This window comes from Diplotaxodon limnothrissa, linkage group LG11 (genome assembly GCF_057381915.1).
Source record: "Diplotaxodon limnothrissa isolate DT_005_m linkage group LG11, D_limnothrissa_male_GT1.1, whole genome shotgun sequence".
NCBI lineage: Eukaryota > Metazoa > Chordata > Actinopteri > Cichliformes > Cichlidae > Diplotaxodon > Diplotaxodon limnothrissa.
In genome coordinates, this window is record NC_140606.1 from 19,499,286 (window position 1) to 19,519,108 (window position 19,823).

The window sequence follows — 19,823 nt, forward strand, 5'->3', positions numbered from 1 at the left end:
AATAAACACACGTAAGCTAAGACTCTCTAAAAAATAGCATTTGTTCGGCTTTTCATTTCGCCATTTGTTGATTCACTTGAAGAGCAAGTAAAATAATATTGGTCAAGTGATCAGTTTCATATCAATCTTTCGTGATGCACCGTCATATTTACATTATTTGTACGGTACGAATGATTTGCTTTGGTACCTGCTCAAACTTAAGCTCTCCTTAGTATGGCTGGCTCCGTCTCTCCAACAGCGCACTCACGGGCAGCAGCTCCCCCCGCCCCCTCGCTCAGTCGCTTAGTGCCTGAGCTTGGATCATACCAATATCAGGGGGGGATTCACGCACAGTCGTAAATTCCCACAGTGTGCACTATGTGCTTCGAATATTGTGTGTACTTTTTGTTTTATACAGTTGTCAGCCAGGCATCTAACTATGAAAAAATTACACTCCAAAATACCCCGGGCTTCTGACAAAACAACCCGGGCTTAAGCCCCGTAAGCCACCCCCACGCTCCGCCCCTGGTCTATCTTCTGATAGAGTAAGTATCCCATTGTACTAAGTTTCACAGATGGGCAGTCCCCCCAGCACTGAACCACAAGCCTGTAACATGGTGATAAAATAGAGTAACTGGGCAGTGTTCCTCCTGATACTAAAGCAGGCAGGTTAAGGTCCACTGACATCTGCTTATAGTCTTTTGGCTTTGAGTTTCTACCTCATGAAGGCGAATTTGGAGCAAGTTTAAATGATGCCTCTTGCTGGAGCAGCCTGCGTAGTCATTATTTAAAAATGAGTCAAGGCACTCGAACAAGTTCAAAAACAACTGCAAAAAACAGCAGCAGGGAGAGAAGCAGACATTGTGGAATCTATTTAGACAGGAAATTTTTTCAACTTTTTTGCTGCATAAAAGTGAAACATGACGACTGATGGGTGTTAAGCATGAATCTTTGCACTGCCAGATTCTTCCTCCAGTCATTAAATGTAAATTTCAGTTAATTTCAGTTATTGTTCATTACCAACTTGTTCTCTCTCTCTCCATTTTTCTTTCTAATGATTTGATTAGCTGTAGAGACTCAGCTCTATGGACTGAGTTGTTGTCTCTCCTCCAGCAAAGAGCTTTATCTTCATTTGCCTATTCGATTCTGTGACTGAGCACTGTTTTGCCAAGATGTTAGAGTCACCTGCAACTAGATGTGGCCGCAGCTCCAGCAGAAAACAATCCCAGTCTTTTTCATGACTCGATATTCGAAAATCAGATACAGATTAGATGTGGGAGCATCAGCCCAGTAGAGTTAAACGCAATAACCAACCATAATGCCATTGCTATGTCCCTAAAAAGGGCTAGAGGATGAAGGGAGTTACGATAAAAGAGTCTATGTGAAAGAAAGACTCAGTGAAAGGAGGCTGAAAATGAAGACACTGTTATTAAAATACTCATTCCACCTGAATCCGCAAATTTTTACATTTTAGCTTGCTATAGCAAAGTTACATTTTCTGTTTCAACATTGTGCATACAAAATATGGGCTTTTCAAGGTGAATTTTCTTTTATAAAATGGGACTTTGCAGGAGTGATGGACTTTTTTATATATAGCCAAGACTCTCCCAAATGATACATTGATATACTGATTCACATTGACAGTAAGAAAGGCCAGGATAAATTACAGGCTTTTTTTTCTATCTTTAATAGTTTTTGAGATGTTCAAGCATTGCCTAAAAATTCAATGTGAAAATAAAAGGCCCTGAAAGTCAGTTGAATGGACTTGAAAGTATTTGACATATAATGCTAAAATTTCACAGCATTTTTAACATTTTTATGCAAATAGGAAACAGGCAAGCACGGATCAAGTCAATGAAGCTAGGGAGCTGTACCAAACATTAAAACAAAGACATCAACAAAGCAGATGTACAGGTTACAGAATAAAGGTTAACAAATGGTCAAAAGAAATGGCAGCAACTACCCACTAGGAGCTCAGCATGATCAAAACACTAAAGCTCACCATGCTACAAAGGTGGCCCACACTGAGAGACTGGGTAGCTCTTTCATGGTTGATTGCTGAGTGGAGGCAACTGTGAACTAGTACTGGCTCCACAGGAGAGATGTGTGGCAGCTGAATCAGTGAGAGAAACAGGGGACACCCACACACAGGAGGCGTGCTAGGGCTGTAACACACCCTCTCATATGTACAAACTATGTTTGTAAAACAAGGTCACATATCATGTTTGCCAAGTTATTCTTTAACACATTTGACCGCTGTCGATTTACATGTACTTTGGAGCAAGAGCATAAATACCAAAGCTTAGCCTCCATAACAATGGAGGGCGAGGCTAATAGAGCCTCCCTGTATCCTTTTAATAGGTAAGGCTCAGTGGTCATCCACTCCGAGGTCAGACAGCTGACCTCTTCTGTTTCTAAAATTGGGTCTGCTGTGGAATCCTAGTAAAAGCAGAACATCTATAGGTTGAGATAGATGCTTATTCTCCCAGAATGAGGACCTTGTGTTTTAAATGGCATAAATTTAAGCTGCATTTGAACACAGTTGCTAATGGGTGTGGGGAACAAAGCTTTTAGATGATTCTTAAATAAATATGCATAAATATTTATGTATACAGATAATGTTCAACCTTACCTGATAAAATAAGCTCAAGATTGACTTGTAGATCAGACAGCTAGTGTGATTTCTTTCATCAACAAGGAACTTAGTCACCAGGAGCATCCTACCGGTAATTTACAACTAAGCAAGTGCTGTAGGGGTTCTTGGTCTGTTGTAAGGATGCTAAACCACAGGAACCTGCACGATTGTGTCAAATTGAGAGAAGCTAGTCTGAACATGGCCCCATGGCTTCAGTCCAGTGTTCATATTCTTTTGTATAATATACAATACAGAGCAAAAGTCTTGAGTCATTTTGCCCTCAAAGGGAGGGAGGATTTAATCGACTCCATTTGTTTGTCTGTCTGTTTGTTAGCAGTCTAATGTCCAGTTTTCAAGAAACCACATTCAATCTCTGCTTGATGGTAGATACCAATAACTTCTTGAGCTGATTTAATTTAGTAATTTAGTGGTCAAGGTTGCACCAAATGTGAAAAATCTGAAAAAAACTTTATGTGACCCACAATATACTTGGTCTTGGGGGAAATGAGTACCTAGGTTGGCCAGGCATTTTATCTTGACCTTCATTGTTAGCGCCTACTGTTCAAAGTTGATCTTGAAAAAAAGAATTTAAGAAACCACATCAAGTTATATAAATAATATGAAAGGACACGTATAGAGCTGTCCAACACGCTTTTTATTCTTCAATATGACGTCCTACAATGTAACAACCGTAACAGGCTGACGTCAGCATGCTATAACAAAAACATCATAAAACATCAAAGTTGTCGTTTAGCCCTCGCCGTTTCAGGTGGAGTTGTGCTCACTGAGTGCTGTTGTTTGCCTCACAGACTCAGACTCACTTGACATTTTTAAATTGGTCTTGAGCAATAGTTCCTGAGGCTTTCTGAAGGTCTTCCACACAGTTTTCTTTGGATTTTGGTTACTTTTTCACTCACTTTTTGTCCAGTCCATTTCCAGAGGAATTTTCTTAAGCCACTTGACACTGACCTATGAATCGTTCAAGCATAAAAAAGACACCTAACTCAAAGTATAAACCTTTGTTGTTTCTACACATGACTTATCAAAAAAAACAACCTTAAACTGGATCTTTAGGCACTTTGTTACAAGCAGCCTGTCACAAAAACACATGATATGGTGCAACTTTTTTATTGCCATAAAATGGCAAAGATAAAACAGTTTAATCCATCCACTGCAAATAAGGCAGAAAAAAATCCAGCGAAGATCTGAGACGGGAGCCAAGAGATGCATCTCAACCTTCTGTTGTTTCATCTACTGCTTGTTGGAGATTCATGGTTCAAGGATGAGTTCCAGCCGGTGATGGAATTATGACTACAGAAAAGTCAGATTTTGATCCACCAAGCAATGCAGTAAAAGCACACCTGGACAAAATAATCATAATTTTGATCGTCTTGACAGGAAACAGAACATGTAATTCCCATTTTCCTTGTAAAATGTAAAGAAATGAGGAGTAGCTCAAGACTTTTTGTACTGTATCTTTTTTCTTCCACAGAATACAAAACAGTGTTGCATAGAGCATTCACACGATTCAATACAACATAAAGTAGTATTTCTGACTTATTACTTTCCCACTAAATCAAGGCTCGACTTTTATTGTCAGTTGAATGATTTATTTACACAGCAGAGATTAGAAAAGATTCTGAAATATTCCGGTTCCCTGTTAAAATGTTTTACCCTTAATGAATCTGTGAGACACAAAAAAACAACACAATGACGGGCTGTCATCATTGGCAGTATCTCAGAACGTACTGTATTTTGGTAAACGAACAATTTTGGAGATGTACTCTAATCTTAAAGTAAAATAAACCTTCTTGATGAAAATATCTCAGTACAGCCATTAGTCTGTTATTAACGTCTAAATTATACTAGACTACCAGAGTCTAAAGTGAGGCTTTCAGTATCATAGCATGGAAGAAGCCCACTGAGGGTCGGCCAGGTCATCTCGTGTAATATCATCACGTTCGCACCAGGCAGAGGACAGGGCTTCAACAACAGACAAGATTACAGGGGGTGTCTGTCTCTCACACTCTATTCCCACCAGACCACTCTCCTATTTCCATAAAGGGTCTTCTCAAACGATTGCCTGTGAGGTAAGCTGTGCTTCAGAGAGTGAATGAGTCCAAATCTGTGGACCTCTATTCTCTGTCAGCTCCATTTGCTGTTGAGAAATATGATCTGAACTGTTGTTAAAAAAGAAAGAAACAAAAGTGAGATTATGGTTTGGAAGTTTGAGTATTTTAAATGTATGTAGTCCAAACTTGGAGCCACTTGTCCTTTCAGAAGGATTGAGAACACCTGGATACTCAGCGCCAGAATAAACCAGACTGTTTTGTTTGAGGATGAAGAACCTGAGATCCAACTTATATATATATAGCCTCTCATCTCAAAGCATTCAAAGAAAATAAACCAGCAACATTAACTCAAGGGCTTGGTGTTAGATGAAAATCCAGAGAGGCTGGCTTCTTTCTTGTCTCTCAAATTCCTATCTGTAACTTTTTTGTAATTTTATGCTTTGATTTTTTTAATTTTCTTTTTTTTTTTTTTCGTAGATTTCCTTTAGAGTTTCTAGCTGCTATTTTTATTATGTTTTAGTCAGAAGATTAATGGTTTGAGCCCACGGGGTACACAAGAACAGGCAGCTGTGGGCGATAAAACTGGAAGATCAATGGATTTTAACATTAATGATGTTCCTGTTAATTATACCCCAATCCTGCTGGAGATACTGTTGGCACAGTCATAACAAGAGTTGTTTATGTCTTTGGTGAAGGGTCATTATATGTACAAGCCCTGGTTGGAGATCTATCCCTTTTTAATTATCTCTCCATTTGTTAAGTCCTGGTCATATACCCGCTGCATTGTGCTGCCAGCTGCACTTTTGAACTATAATGAGAAGGGGCAGGATTAATTATATTTTTAAGGCAAGGATGTAATAAACAACATCATGGAGGTCATACAAAGCAAACACTATCACAAGAATGTCCAGAGGATAACAAAAAACGACAAAGATTCAAAACTCAAAACGGGCAAATCTAAACGTAATATTTTGATTTATATGCTTACAGACACTTTGGTTATTAGTCAGTGTATGACTGGCACAAAATCTTCATATCACCAATACACAAAGGCTTCGTGGTTGGTTTCACTAATCCGAGAACAACCACTCTACAGTTTAATAAAAACTGTAGGTTTTGTTTTAACTTTAATTGGTCTTTTTAGTTGGACTGTAATTACAGACGCCTTGTCGCTTTTCAGGAATTCTTAACAGGATTTGATTTGGAAGCCTCGACAACCAAAATCCAAAACCGCACCATGCTTTCAAAAGAACAATGAAATCTTTGTCAGATGCGTCGACAATTTAATTTGCGTGTTCAAAACAACGGATTATCTTGGTGGATGGTTGGAAATGAAAGCATTCAAGTTAATTTCCCCCCAGATTTCTGGAAAAGACAAAAACACATTTACCAGATGTGCTGAGAGACGATCCTCGAGAAAAGCTAAGAGCTCCCCTGTCAGTAGTGCGTAGCATTGTGTGGTGCTAAGTGCCTCTGACTGAGTTCACTGAAATCATCTGTGCCTTCATTATCACCACAGAAACTGTACAAAGTCACTTGAATTGAACAAAAAAGATTGCATGACTTCATTGTTTTGTATTTTGGTTTAATTTTATGTACCATTGGCTTTTAGAAATACTCAGGTCCAAAAACTGAAATAGCAAGAGAGGTTTGGGGCCATGCTCCCTAATGAAATGCTGATTTCCCTTATCTATATGTACATTTTAAGATGTTGGCAAACATTGTTCGTGTGGCTGCTCTGAGTGTTTCGTCTCTCACTTTTTGATTTTTAGCATCTCTGCAGCATTGTTTCTCTCTCTGTCTGGATAGACAAACAGATACCTTTCATCTCTGTATCATTTCTCACATTTCTCAAACTGCACATAAATACCAGTGACACATTGTTTGTACTATATCATTTTTATACATCATTTCAGCATATTAATGAAGGTTACTAGGCTGCTCCCTTATTCACAGTGGGAATAATCCTTTTTATTCTGCACCCAATAAATATCTAAGTAAAGATCAGAATTCCCAGCAGATTACAGCATTTTTTCATTTTGTAGCAGGAAAACTAAAAATAGTATTTACTATTTTGTGAACTGAGAAGCATTTTTCTAATTAACTACTACGTTACGAGTAATGTTGGGATTGTACTCATCTAAAAGAAAATCACAAACCCAACAAAATAAATATAAACATTTGTAACGAATGTAAATATGAATGTGTAATTACTGTTCTAGCTGCTGTGTTTTCAGGCTTTGTAAAATCACATTTTTGTAACCAGACTAGTTTGTAACAAACACTGTAATCGAGTATTTAAACCTTGCTTAAAGTTAAAGTGTTATTTTAAATGCTTATGAAACATCATTGAAGTATGTTGCATCATGCTATGACCCCCCTAACTAGACTTTTCAGTTGGATCTGATTTCATTAGCGGCGTCTACTGTGTCATTTACCTCCTTTATGTAACTGTGGCAGTTACAGACCATTAGCTCTTTCGGGGTTGGATACTGTTATGGTTCCAACAACAGGGATTGTGCTGCCGCCGCCATCCAAACTAAACTGATATGCACATGTAGATATATATATGTCACATCCAGGAGATATAAACACACACTAATGTCCCTTGCTACATTTTGCTTCAAAACAGCATTCTTTTGCTCAAGGGGGCATTGTTGTGTTTTCAAAGCACTAGAAAAGGTTATGTAAAACATGTTTTTGGATGCAACGGAGATCCTTGCTTGCCACTCTTGTGTCATGCGTAGTCTAAAATTACAAACAAGCCCAAGTTTCCTGTTGTTCACCCTTCTCCTTTGGGGATAACAGTGTAAATGTGCAGCAATCTACTATCCTAGGACTACAACGCCTTCCCTATCATGGTCTGTGTGGAGGCACTGCATTTCTGCAGCGCAGATTGAGTTCAAGGCCTTTTACTACTAGCAACAATCTAGGCCATCTCTTTATATTTTTTTTTTTCTGAAATGAGGAGTCTGTGCGATTGACAGGGTGTTAATAGTACATGGATGAAACGAGAGCTGTTGTCTGTTCAGACGTGTGTGTCCTGACGGTAAAGACACACCTACTCTTTGGCCTTCCACACATGCTTATTATTCAAGCTGTTGGCAGCACTCTTTGTGTGATGCAGGTATGGAGTGTAAGAGGGTTATATTGATAGTTATATTCAGAGCACATGCACACATGATACATTTTCTGCATGGACATCACTGACACTTTTGAGGCAACACTGACGCAAATTTGACTACCAGCAGCAATCATCGGACTATTCCAACAATTGGTTGTTGTTTTTTTTGTTTATGGTACCTTACATAAGAAATTTAGACCGTACCTGATCCTCCAGTGTAACCTATTACTGACTGATCTCCACTGTGCTTATGTGCAGTCTTACAGTTATATACATGTCTTGTTGAATTCTAAAGTGGAAATTCACAATTACTGGAAAATATGCCTGCATGTTGAATATAACATTAGATTGTTCAATGCAATATTTCCAAAGGCACGTTCACCCCGTATTTATTTATATTTCGCTAGGAAACAGGTGCAGTGATTTATTACAACATCTTCAAACATAAATGGAAATCCAATATGCAAGGAAACACACAGTACAATTCTAACCAGCTTGAAAATCAGTGTTTGGTATGACCGCTGTTATTATTCAGCACAGCATGAACTCAGTTTCTTGTAATTTCTATAAGGAGTCTCCAGACTTCTTCATGGGCGTTCAAAGCTCTTTGGATGTTTCTGCGTCTGTAGCTCTCTTCCACAGCATGTCTTCTATCCTGTCTTCCTTCTCTCACTCCAACCAGATGGCCCCGCCCCTCCCTCAGCCTGGTTCTGCCGAAAGTTTCTTCCGGTTCAAAGGGAGTTTTTCCTTCCCACTGTCACCAAAGTGCTTGCTCATAGGGGGGTCATATGACTGTTAGGTTCTTCTCTTTAAGTATTATTGTAGAGTCTACCTTACAATATAAAGCACCTTGAGGCCAATGTTGTTGTGATTTGGCGCTGCATAAATAAAATTGAATTGAACGATACTATATGTACTATTCTCTAATTTCCAAATGATTTCCAGTGTGGGTAAAATATTTCAAAGACCAAAAACGAAACAATTTTTGCTGCTGTCTCCACTTGTAGTTTTGTTTTCTCCTGTTGTCACATCTTCATGATAAGCCTTTGTTATGTACATTATGACTGCAACAGCCTTTAATCTTGACAATCATACAGTAAGTCCAAGCATGTCTGTGCAAATCCAAGTGAGTGCTCATGTAATGCATTAACAGATTTGACACAAAATTTTAACCCAGTTGATTCAAAATGAGACTGAAAGTTACTCCAATAAATGAATCAGTCAGTGTCTCCACATCTGCGTGTGGAAATGCCAAGCGATTACAGTCTCAAGCAGTTTGAAGAATTGTGCCCGCCAGGATTTGACTCTGAGAAGAGACCGGTGCTGTCACACCTCACAGGGAGATTTATCGGAAGCTCTGCAAGAGGGTGCATGATTTCACAACACCTCTCTCCTGACTCAGGGGTCAGTGACAGAGACTTATGTGAGAGAAGACAGAAGTGTCATGGGGAAAATATGTGTGTCGGCTCACGTCAACACTGGTCTGCTCTCATATATGAAACAATAAGAAAGCAATAGCAGCAGTGATATAATAACTAATAATGGCATGATAGCATGACAAAGCCAAGTTCAAGTTAAAGTATTAAAAGGTTTGATCAGCAGCTCTGACCTCATGCTGATATGATAGTAGGAGATTCAAACTGGTGATATTTTTTAAAATAATAGTCTCGAGCTGAAAAAGGCAGGCTTCTATTTCTAAAGCCAAACCACTGAGTTTTCTAAATAATGCTAATTCCCCCTAGCAGCTCTATTAAGTTAAGCTAACATTAGTTGTGGAAATTCACTCTCCAACTTTAGGTTTTTTTTTTTTCATTTAACTTGCTTCATGAGGGCCTCATAAATGGAGTCTTAAATATGTACTTGATTTCTACATGATAGTGTACTAAAAGACAGAGGCTTAGGCATTATCTCCTAATTTAAAACTCAGCAGCTTCTAAAGTATCCATTGTAGTTTTACTGCAGAGTGGATCAGGATCCTAATTTGGTTCTAATGTAACTCTTAACTGCTAAAAGCTAAGACAGACAAGATATTTCATCCTCCTGCTTTCAAACAGTGTGCCTCACTTTTAAAACCTAAAAGAGAATGTTTTAGGTTTTATAAATAAAGTCTGCACGATGACCATAATAGTATCTTGAATAACAAACGTGACTGGGATGATTGATGTAAAAGAAGTTGGAACAAAACCTGAGGTAGCATTGAAGACTTTTTTTGTGTTGGATTGTTTTGAGTAATCTGCAACTCTGAGATGTTAACTAATTAAAAATTAAAAATCCTGTGGCAACTGAGTAAGGCAACTGTGAAGAAAAAAAAACACCAGCAATTACTTGTCGCAGTGTCAGCAGAATCTCCTAAGTCATATGTGTCAAATGTGGCCTGTGAGAGCTTGTGCATGACTGTAAACTACGTCTCCCACAATGCATTTCAATTGTTTGAACCCCAGTGCCCCGGGTACCAAGGTCGAGAGGGAGAACATCTTAATGTGATGTACCGGCAGATCTGTTATTTAAATATAGACACATATGGTATCAACAGAAACTTTAAAATCTCAGCTAAAAGCTCATAAAACCATTTCAGCACCAAAAAGCTAAAACAGCAAACTATCAAAGAGCAGGTAAACAGATTCAGCAAAAAGATGTAAAACAAAACAGGGACATGCCCATTGGGTACGGAAAGCCAACGTCTCACAGATTCTGAAACTCCAGAATTCGTCATTCTCCAACCAAAATTCATTGAACCAGCAGCTAAAGAAGAGCACCACACTCTTCTTCACGTTTGAAAAACATTGTAATGAATTCCCACTTACTTTGGCTGTCTTGCTTCCACCATGATAAAATTGCACGTCCTCCACGGCTCCATCTCTTTTCTGCCTTATTTTCTTGCTTATTATGCACCAGTCTACCATAGAGTGTTGTTTACCACGGTTTCTTTCCCCCCCAAAAAATGACATCTGACAAGAAAGCCTAATTTCTGCTATTCAGTCACAAACAAATTTCAACTTTCATAATTTATGCCAAATTGCAAAAAGCCTCTGTAACTTTGTTGCAAACAGAAAAGTTTATGTTTATCACTTTCTACTATATCAATCTCAGTTTTTTTAGGACTACAATTTAAAAAACAACAACATCCACAACAACAAAAAGCTGGATAGTCTGGTCAATGAGCTACCAGAACCTCTTTTGTAATTTTACACATTTATTTCTTACAGTTTAAGTCCAAAGAGTCGAGCTGGCAGATTTCTTTCTTTGTCACAGCAGCTTTTTCTTTAACATGTAGAAAAACAGTTACATATGTGACTGCATTTTTAGGTAAATAGTTGTATATAACTTTTTTGTTTACAATTTTTTTTTGCATACGTTTTTTTTAAATGTACTATTACAGTTTTTTCTGAATGCTTAAACCCTAACTGTGATTCCTGTAGCACAATCTCTAAAACTATTCAGACTTATAGCAAAACCACTCACTGAGTTTGCAAAACTAAAAGCACAAAAACTGCTTTGCACTCAGTTTGCAATTTTGTAACACACACTTTGCAAAACTGTAGGCACAATTCACTGCACAACACTCAATTACCAAATTTCCAACACACTCCTAGCAAAAGTATACACATGTATGGCTATCATTAACACTAATTTGCCAACTGTCTGGCACACTTTCACATGTGAAAACTTTTTTAGATAATTAGTTCACTTTGCAATCAGCCTAAGCACTATAAACAGGCCACAGGTAAGCTGTCTATGTGGAGTACAATGGAAGGAGCAGAAAGAGTGAGAAGTAGAAGAGGCCGAGGAAGAGGACGTGGAGGTGAAGAAGTAGGATGAAGAGGACGACAAGGACAAGGAGGAGCAAGAGGAAGACGAGGAGGGGGGAGAGGAAGATGAGGAGGGGGGAGAGGAAGGGTAGGAAGAGTAAGAAATAGAATTGCTGATGACATCAGAGCTACAATAGTGGACCATGTAATCAACTGTGGAATGACCCTGAGGGTAGCTGGCCAACGGGTCCAGCCTAACTCGAGCCGCTACACTGTAGCAAGTACCATAAGGACATCTTGAAATGAGAATCGGTTAGTACAGTCACTTCGCACAAAGATTTGTAGCACTGCCATATGCCAATGAGAAACACAACAATGCCATAGATGTAAAAATACTGAAATTGTTACTTTACAGAATTGCTAGACGACCAGATGCTGGGGCAGAGGAAGCATGTTCACTGCAGACCAAGTAACCCATATAGTTATTATGGCGGTTGCAAATAATCCTATACTTGGAAATAAACACTTGTGTTTGTTTTGATGTGTTTGAATAAACACCAGTACTTGAAGTTTGGATCCCTCTATGCTTATGGATCTATGACAGAAGTATGAGCTCAAACTGACATAGCCTACCTTGTGCACAGAGAAAGCAAAAGCCAGATGTGTTTTGTATTCATACCATCAGTGTGCAGTTGGCGCATTGTGTGCTTAGTAGATGATGGCTTGTGTGTACTGTTTGATACGGAAACACCATTTTTACGAAGGTGTGAAGAGTTAATCTAGCTGTGTTTGCTTTTGCAAGAGAACTACAATGTTTTGATTATTGGGTGACAGGTTTTCTTATTTGTGTGAAGCCAATAGTTACAAAAAATGTGCTTAAGCAATCAGAAAAAACTGTAATATTTGCATTTTAAGTTATGAAAATAATTCGCTAAACATGTCTGTGGTCTTTAAAAATTCCCACTATGATTGTATGTTTTTTGTGTGATTACAGATCAGTTGTGTTAATACAGTATGTCAATGAAAAAATAACTGTCAATTCAGACACGTGAGGTTGTGCTGATAATAATGATACCTAACAAGGTAAAAAAAACAACAAAAGTATGGCCAACTATATCCTGGACCCCAGAGGGTGAACCCAGTAGTCAGGAAAATTAGGCTTAAATGAAAATGTTTTCATGACAGCGTAGATTTCTGGCATTTTGTGTAAGCGTGTAACAATCTAATCATTTCTAGTTAAAAGAAAAAGTGTGAAAGTTAAGCTAGACTTGTGTTTGTAAATGAACCACCCCATGTTGTGTAACCTTCTGGATTTTATACTTATTGGGCTTCATACTTATTTATTATATAGGCTACACAGGACAGTAAAATAAAATAAAAATGCTACATAAAATGTTTTATGTAACTGAAACATGTTTCTGTGGACCAAAGAAAATAAGAAAGTTATAAACCATATTTATATGAAATGTGTAAAATTACTGCATTTAATGTATTTTAACTGTATATAATGCATGTTATAGAGTGTAACACCCGCATATGTGTAAAAAAAACAACAACATGGCTTTGATTTTGCCACCCTAAGAAAATGTCACTAGATCCGCCCCTGGTTCATGCACCACTTTATTCTGTTCCTTTTACTTGTCACTCACACACACTCGTGATACATGCATCGACAGCAAATTGGGGTTCAATATTTTTCTCAAAGAGCCGAGCAGCAAACCAGTCACACAAGATTTTCTTTTTCTTGTACTTTCTGTGAGATTTCCAGTAATGCAGAGCATGTAACAAACACTCTCTCTCATTTTCTCTCAGACATAAGTTTGTGGAAATGTTTTAAAAATACAGCTATCATCCCATCACCTCACTGAGCCTGGCAAATATCAGTTTCTCTGTATATCATAATATGTGGCAGACTTTTTAAACTGCCGGTACGCATACTGTTCAAAAGGAAACAGTGGGACAACTCAAAATATCAAGGAAACTTTATTCTATATCTTATTGAGTTTTGTCCATTTTCACTGTTGTTGACTTTACTGAGACTTAGTTCAGGCAGCTTTAATTTTTAATTACAATGTTCCTGTAAGGTTAACAAGTTTTCCTTTGGCGCAGAATTTTACACCATGCACCCTTACTGATGCAACCCTCCAAATGATCTGGCAGCGCACTAGCTTGCTTACTTGGAAATTTTTGTATGTGTAAGTTAAACACATTTGACTTTCAATGTTATGTTGTTAAAACAATGCTGAATGAAGGGGACTCGACTGAAAGTTACTTACATGGTTAGCACTTTGAGTTAACAAGTGAAAAATTACTGGTTTGTATTTGGAGCCAACGTGAAGCCAACATTGTCACAAGTTGGAAAGTTTTATAACTCTAGAATTTTTTCTTGACTCAAAAATACCCATTATTGAAGATAATTGTTAACCTCATTGGTATAATGTAATTAGGCGAGTAAGAACACCTGAGCTTTCAATGTATAAATCTTAGTAAAGTCAACGACAGACAAAAGTTGAGAAAACTCAAAAAGTTACTGAATCACAGCTTAATATTTTGAGTTGTTTTTTTTTTTTTCAGTTTTCTTTACAGTGTAATAGGCCACAGCACACATATTATTAGTCTATATTGCCATATAGTGTGTCCAGTTTTCCACTTTTTACAACCATTTATATACGTTAGTATTCTATCCATCTTACAGCAGAGATCACTGACTGCAGCAGAGGTTTGCATCTCCATAAAATGTCTTATCCTTCCCTGCACGGACCTTCTGTTAGTGCCAAAGCTGGAGTTGGACAAAACGATGACCTTTTTGTGTTAACACAACATGGCATGCATCAGAAACCATGTAAACTGACAACAAAGGTTGCATTCTTTGTTCTGCATTGCTTCGATGAGAAAATTATTTGTGATTCTAATATAATAAAGTGCATTTTAGATGCTTATATCTTCCACGAGACCAGTAATGTTAATAAAACACTAATAGCATCTCATTGCAGAACCATGTTTATTCTAAATCTCTACAGTGTGCACTACTCTTTGAAACCCGCTACTGTGGTCCCTGTAAATGCATCCAGTGCAAGAGCGCTACCCAGACGCTAGGCCAGAGATAAATCCTACTCATTTCCTGTGTTTGACAGTCTGAGGCTGCTTCCTTGACTCGGTAAAATTAACGGCCCAGAACGTTATTTTCCCATCCAATATGCTGCCATCAATCATTCTGTGTGCCTTCATCGCTTTAAAAAATTATGTGTCACTGTTTTCTACAAAGGCAAAGCAACAAATTTAGTCACCAGGCAAAGGATTGATGATAAAATGCACACGTCTGACGGTAAAATGAAGGGGCCGTACAGGATTAAAGTTATTGCGCAACAATTAGTTATGAGTAGTTAGGTGCTTTAATTAAGAGAGTGGGGAACTGGATAAATGTGCTTCAAAAATAAACGCGGAGGTGCGGGCCTACAGTGTACAGCGTTGGGTCACATTTGCAGGTTTTCTCTGATCAATTCATCGACATCGGTAATAGCAAGGTATTTGAAATTACTGCAGCTCGAGAGCTTTCTGTGACTTACAGACTTACCAAGAACAGGCTTAAACACTGACCTTACAAAATAACTAAAGTGCATCTAAAGAAAGTGCAATTTGCACGTCATTTGAAATTACAGAATCCTGGCAAAAGATTTAAAAGCTGATATTCTCCTCAGTAAGTGCATAAAAGTTTATTTTGACAAAAAAATGAAATTACGGAGGCTTGCACTTTTTTTGTGAAGAGATCACAATGTGAGGGGAAAACTAGTGGCTGAAATAAAGAGTATTTATCATAGAATGACAATTAGCCTCATGTTACCTGATAGACAGAGAAGAAGGTATATTACAGCTGTAGGCTGTGACTGCTCCTGCGTGAACTATATGGCGTTTTATTGCAGAGCGGGAAATTGCAAGTGCCAGGGAACAGAAGTGAGTGACATCAAGGAGGATAGTATGGTAAGGGAGCATGTAAAGCGCATCCTCATTTCACTTCCAGGCTTATGCTCTCCTACTCCCTGATCACAGAACAGCAAAGGCTGATGGGAGAGCGGATGGGTGAAGGGGAATGTGATTTGAGGGCATCGAGAAGCGGAACTGACAGAGACGGATTCACTGTGGCCCAAGCATGGAATTGCTTTTCCTTTCCCCTGGAACTGAGCTGGAAGTGTCTGCGGCTGCAAACAATCTCTAAGCAGGAGCTTTCACAAAGCCCAAGAGCCAGAACCATGAAAGCTCAGAGGCAGGTGAGAAAAACGCTGAACTATTTAGAACAAGAAAACGGGCAAAGTCAGCTTGAGTGCCCAGAAACTGTTGCATCAACACAAAGTTGTAATAACAAGATACTGTATGTTTTCCATCTTACAACATTGAGTGAAAAATGTGCGTTTGTTCACACAGTACGTGTCTGTGCATTTAAAGTGCAGACTATGTGTACAAAACCCTTCTTGTTGCTTATATGAGAGGAACAGAGTTCATGTGTCCACTGCTGTCGTGCTGCACAGCTAATTAGACAGGTGTTACAGAGCCCCAGGATACAGATAGGAAGACATGGGAGCATTTCACTCTCTCAGTTTGACACAACAGAGAAGGTGTTCTGTTCAATTTACACCTTAACCTGAGAGGAATTCCGGGCGGAGTTTGGTCAGGTATCCTAAAAACTCAAGGTTTGCAGGCAGTTTTATTTGAAGACATACCTCCGTTCCTAACCACAGTCACTGCTGCTACCGTCGTTATGACCGTATTAAATGAAAACCCTATCATCGTACTCCACACTGCACTGAGCCACAAGATGAGATGTTGCAATGAAATGCATCATTAGAACCTATGTGCATTAGCTTAAAAACTACAGATTAAACTCCTGGTTTCTTCTAATGGTCCAAAGTCTCAGAGTTAACATTTGCTCTAAAGAGATCACATGAGCCCCTGGTGTTTCACCTCTAATGGTGCATGTCTGGGAGGACACTGGGCATTGGACTGAGATCCTCATTGTTACAAAACCTGCTTTTAACATTACTTCTCTTTTGCACTGCTTCTCCTCGGGTCGACAGTGTTGTCAGGGTCTTTTATCACGTGAAGACAGGCTGGGGCAACCAATAAGCAAACTGAGCCACAGTCTAAACCACTGAAGATGTGAGAGACTTTTAAACTCTCAAACAACCAAGTTTGTCCATGCTGGAAATGTCATTCATGTGACTGAAACACAGGCAGGATTATTCGAGCTTCTACTGGCCTACAGGAGTGAGTTTTCCTTTGTCTGCATGCATTTAACGTGCATCTGGAGCAGATAATAAAAGAAGTGAAAGCAACAAACATCTACAATGAACAAGAAATTAATACATTCACAGATATGTTGTCCTCCTCAAATGTTGCTTGCACAGCTCAGCGTGGCCACAAGGGATGTCTACTGAACCAAAGACAGAGTAAGAATAACTGGCATCCAGTAGATATGACAAGGAGGTTGCTAGCTATTCTTCCATCTCTAATGTAAGCATTGCATTTGGCCATTCACGGTAATTACAGTCAGTTGTTGCCACTTTAGAGACACATGTCAAGCTCAATGCAATATGCAACATGGTTCAATGTGTTCGTGTTTTTCTGCTCATTCCAGCAGATTAACATCAAATATGGAGTTAGAATGCCACGGTGCATCAGTGAACTCAGTCTTTAAATAACAATGCCTTAGCACAAAGGCAAAGTCCAGTTAGTCGTCCACACCTAGCAGAGTGTGACTTTTCTTTTCTGCAAGTGTGCTCTCTCTGTCGTGCTTCTGAAACCTTCTTCATCCACTCTTAAAAAAAATTAAACGAAAAAGTAGAAATTGCTTTTCAGTAAATAGTGACAGCAAAATGGATTCGTGCCATGTTACAGGCGCTAAATCGGGATGTTTTGCATTGCTGGCAAAGCGTAATGTGATGCTGTGACAGGAGCAGAAAAGGCTGCCTGTTAACAGTATGTAGTTTAAAGGCAGACCTCACCGAGGACGCTGTTGTCGACGTTCTTTTGAGTGACACGGCAACATCAAATACAAGTTTCCACAATGAATGTCGTGACCTCGTCACCCCGGTCACACGGCAGAGCAGACAGCTGACAAGCGGGCAGGGGGAAAAAAAGCACCGCCCTACCCAACAAGCCCTCGATCAGCTGTCAGAAACTCACACCTCAAACAATCTCACCTGACACAAAACCGGTGAGATGCAGAGAGGATGAGGAAAGCACAAGAGGGCTAAAAAGTAAGGGAACAGATGGTGGGAGAGAAAGGTGAGGACGCTTAAAAAATAGACAAGAGGACAAAACAGGAAATTGCAAGTGCAAGAGTGAAATTGATAAAAGGCTGCAAAAGCTGATCATTTTTTTAAAAAAAGACAGAGTTAGATAGTCAAATGTAGTGAAACCGGGGCCATGCATTATTCTGTTATTATCCTGTCTGACGCAGTATCCAAAGTTTTTTTTTTCTTGAGGTGCAGGCAAGCAGTCCAACCTGTGGAATGAAATATTAAAGAGCTCGTATCTGCATGCATGTAGATCCCTGGGTTCAGTCTACATGACATGACAGCATAATCCCCAGTGCTCTGAGGTTCAGGCACAGCATTAAACGAAGAAGCCATGCAGAGCAATGAAGAGAAATAGTTCTTCCCTTAGGTTTGAAGGTTGTGAAAGACCAGAACATGACACTGACAGTTACTCTCTGTGGGCAAAAGCCAAGACCTGGAGACCAATTTGTAGCCAAGTCATTCAGTACTACTGTCTTACTGACCTGCACAGGGATGGGAAGATGGTGGTAATAAGAGAAAAGCAAATTGTCAGATTTTATTAAATAAGCAATTTGTGCAAAATGTTCAACAAGTTTAAATAAAGTATTAACCCAACAACTGCTAAAAGTAATAGTTTCACTTTTGGAAATTATGCTTTTGATAGGGTTTGGATACTAATGGCAGCTAGCTAGCTTAGCTTAAGGACAGGATCTTTCTGAAGTTTGGCTTTTACCAGAAGGCTGGAAATCAAAACTGCTTCATCTAAAAATATGACTGTTTATAGTTTTTAATTAACTATTATGTTATTTTGTTACCTTGCTTGCAGCAGTGACAGCATTACTTATTGCTAACAGTTAGCCGATTTCAGTTCGTGCATCGGGAGGAGGAATATAGCAGAGTGATTTTGAGTAGATTAGATATTGTCATTACTTTTTTAATGTGCAAAAAAATAAGAGTGTGACAGTAAAGTCCAAACTGCCTCCATGACAGCCGACAATTGCATTATTCTGCTTGCACAACTTTGGCTTTTTTGGCCAAGAACACAAAGTGATAAAATTGAGTGTATGCTGACCTCAAACCTGCAGCCAGAGCCTAAACTTCAAAAGGTCACAAAGGCATCGATGAGCAGTCAAGCTAACAGCATTGTGGCCTCCATTTCTGTTCATGCTTCTGCAGTAGAATCTCTGTGGTGATAGACAGAGTTTACCTTCATACTCATCCAACTTGCAGACCACCACAGCAGATTTTAAAAAGATTGAATGTGTGCAGATGCGTTGGACTGCAGCCTCAGATTTATAATGTCAGCTGGTAATTATGTGACAACGCATTTAAGATCAAGTTACACAGAAACATGAAAGTAATGTCAGTGTAACAAATTACTTTCTGCCTGGAGCAAAAAGTTACATAATACAAAAATTTACTTTAAAATAAGTTGTTTTGTTTTTTTACAAAAAAGGGGAACAAAGTAATGAGTAATAAATTACTTTTTTGACAACCCCAACACTGTTCTAGACAACATGAGCTTCATCTTTGTACAGAAAATACATAGTTATGTTTAACGTTTAGCTCAGTGTGTTTTTCTGTGTGTGTGTGTAATATACAGAAAACAATCCTCTCTATAAAAAAAGAGCATGCGGGCAGTGTGGGAGTGCGCAACTATTCTCCACAGGATAAGGTGCTAAATGAAATGTAGACATTGTGAATGACGCTACATAGGTGTGAAAGACAAAGTACTCTGGGAAGTAATAGCGTTCTGGGCCATGTTTCCATTCAGGATGCAGACAACATTTTTTCACATAGCATGGCATTACTCAGCCCTGGCAGAAAGAAGATCAGTTGCCGCTATGGGGCTTCGTGAACCGGTGAACGTAGGGCTCCAGGGATGACAGAGTGGGGGAGGACTGGGGTTAATGCGGCCTGCAGTCGGGGATGTCTGGTGTGGAACAGAGATGGGAGAGCAGAGGACAACTGTGTTCTCCCTGAGGTTAATAT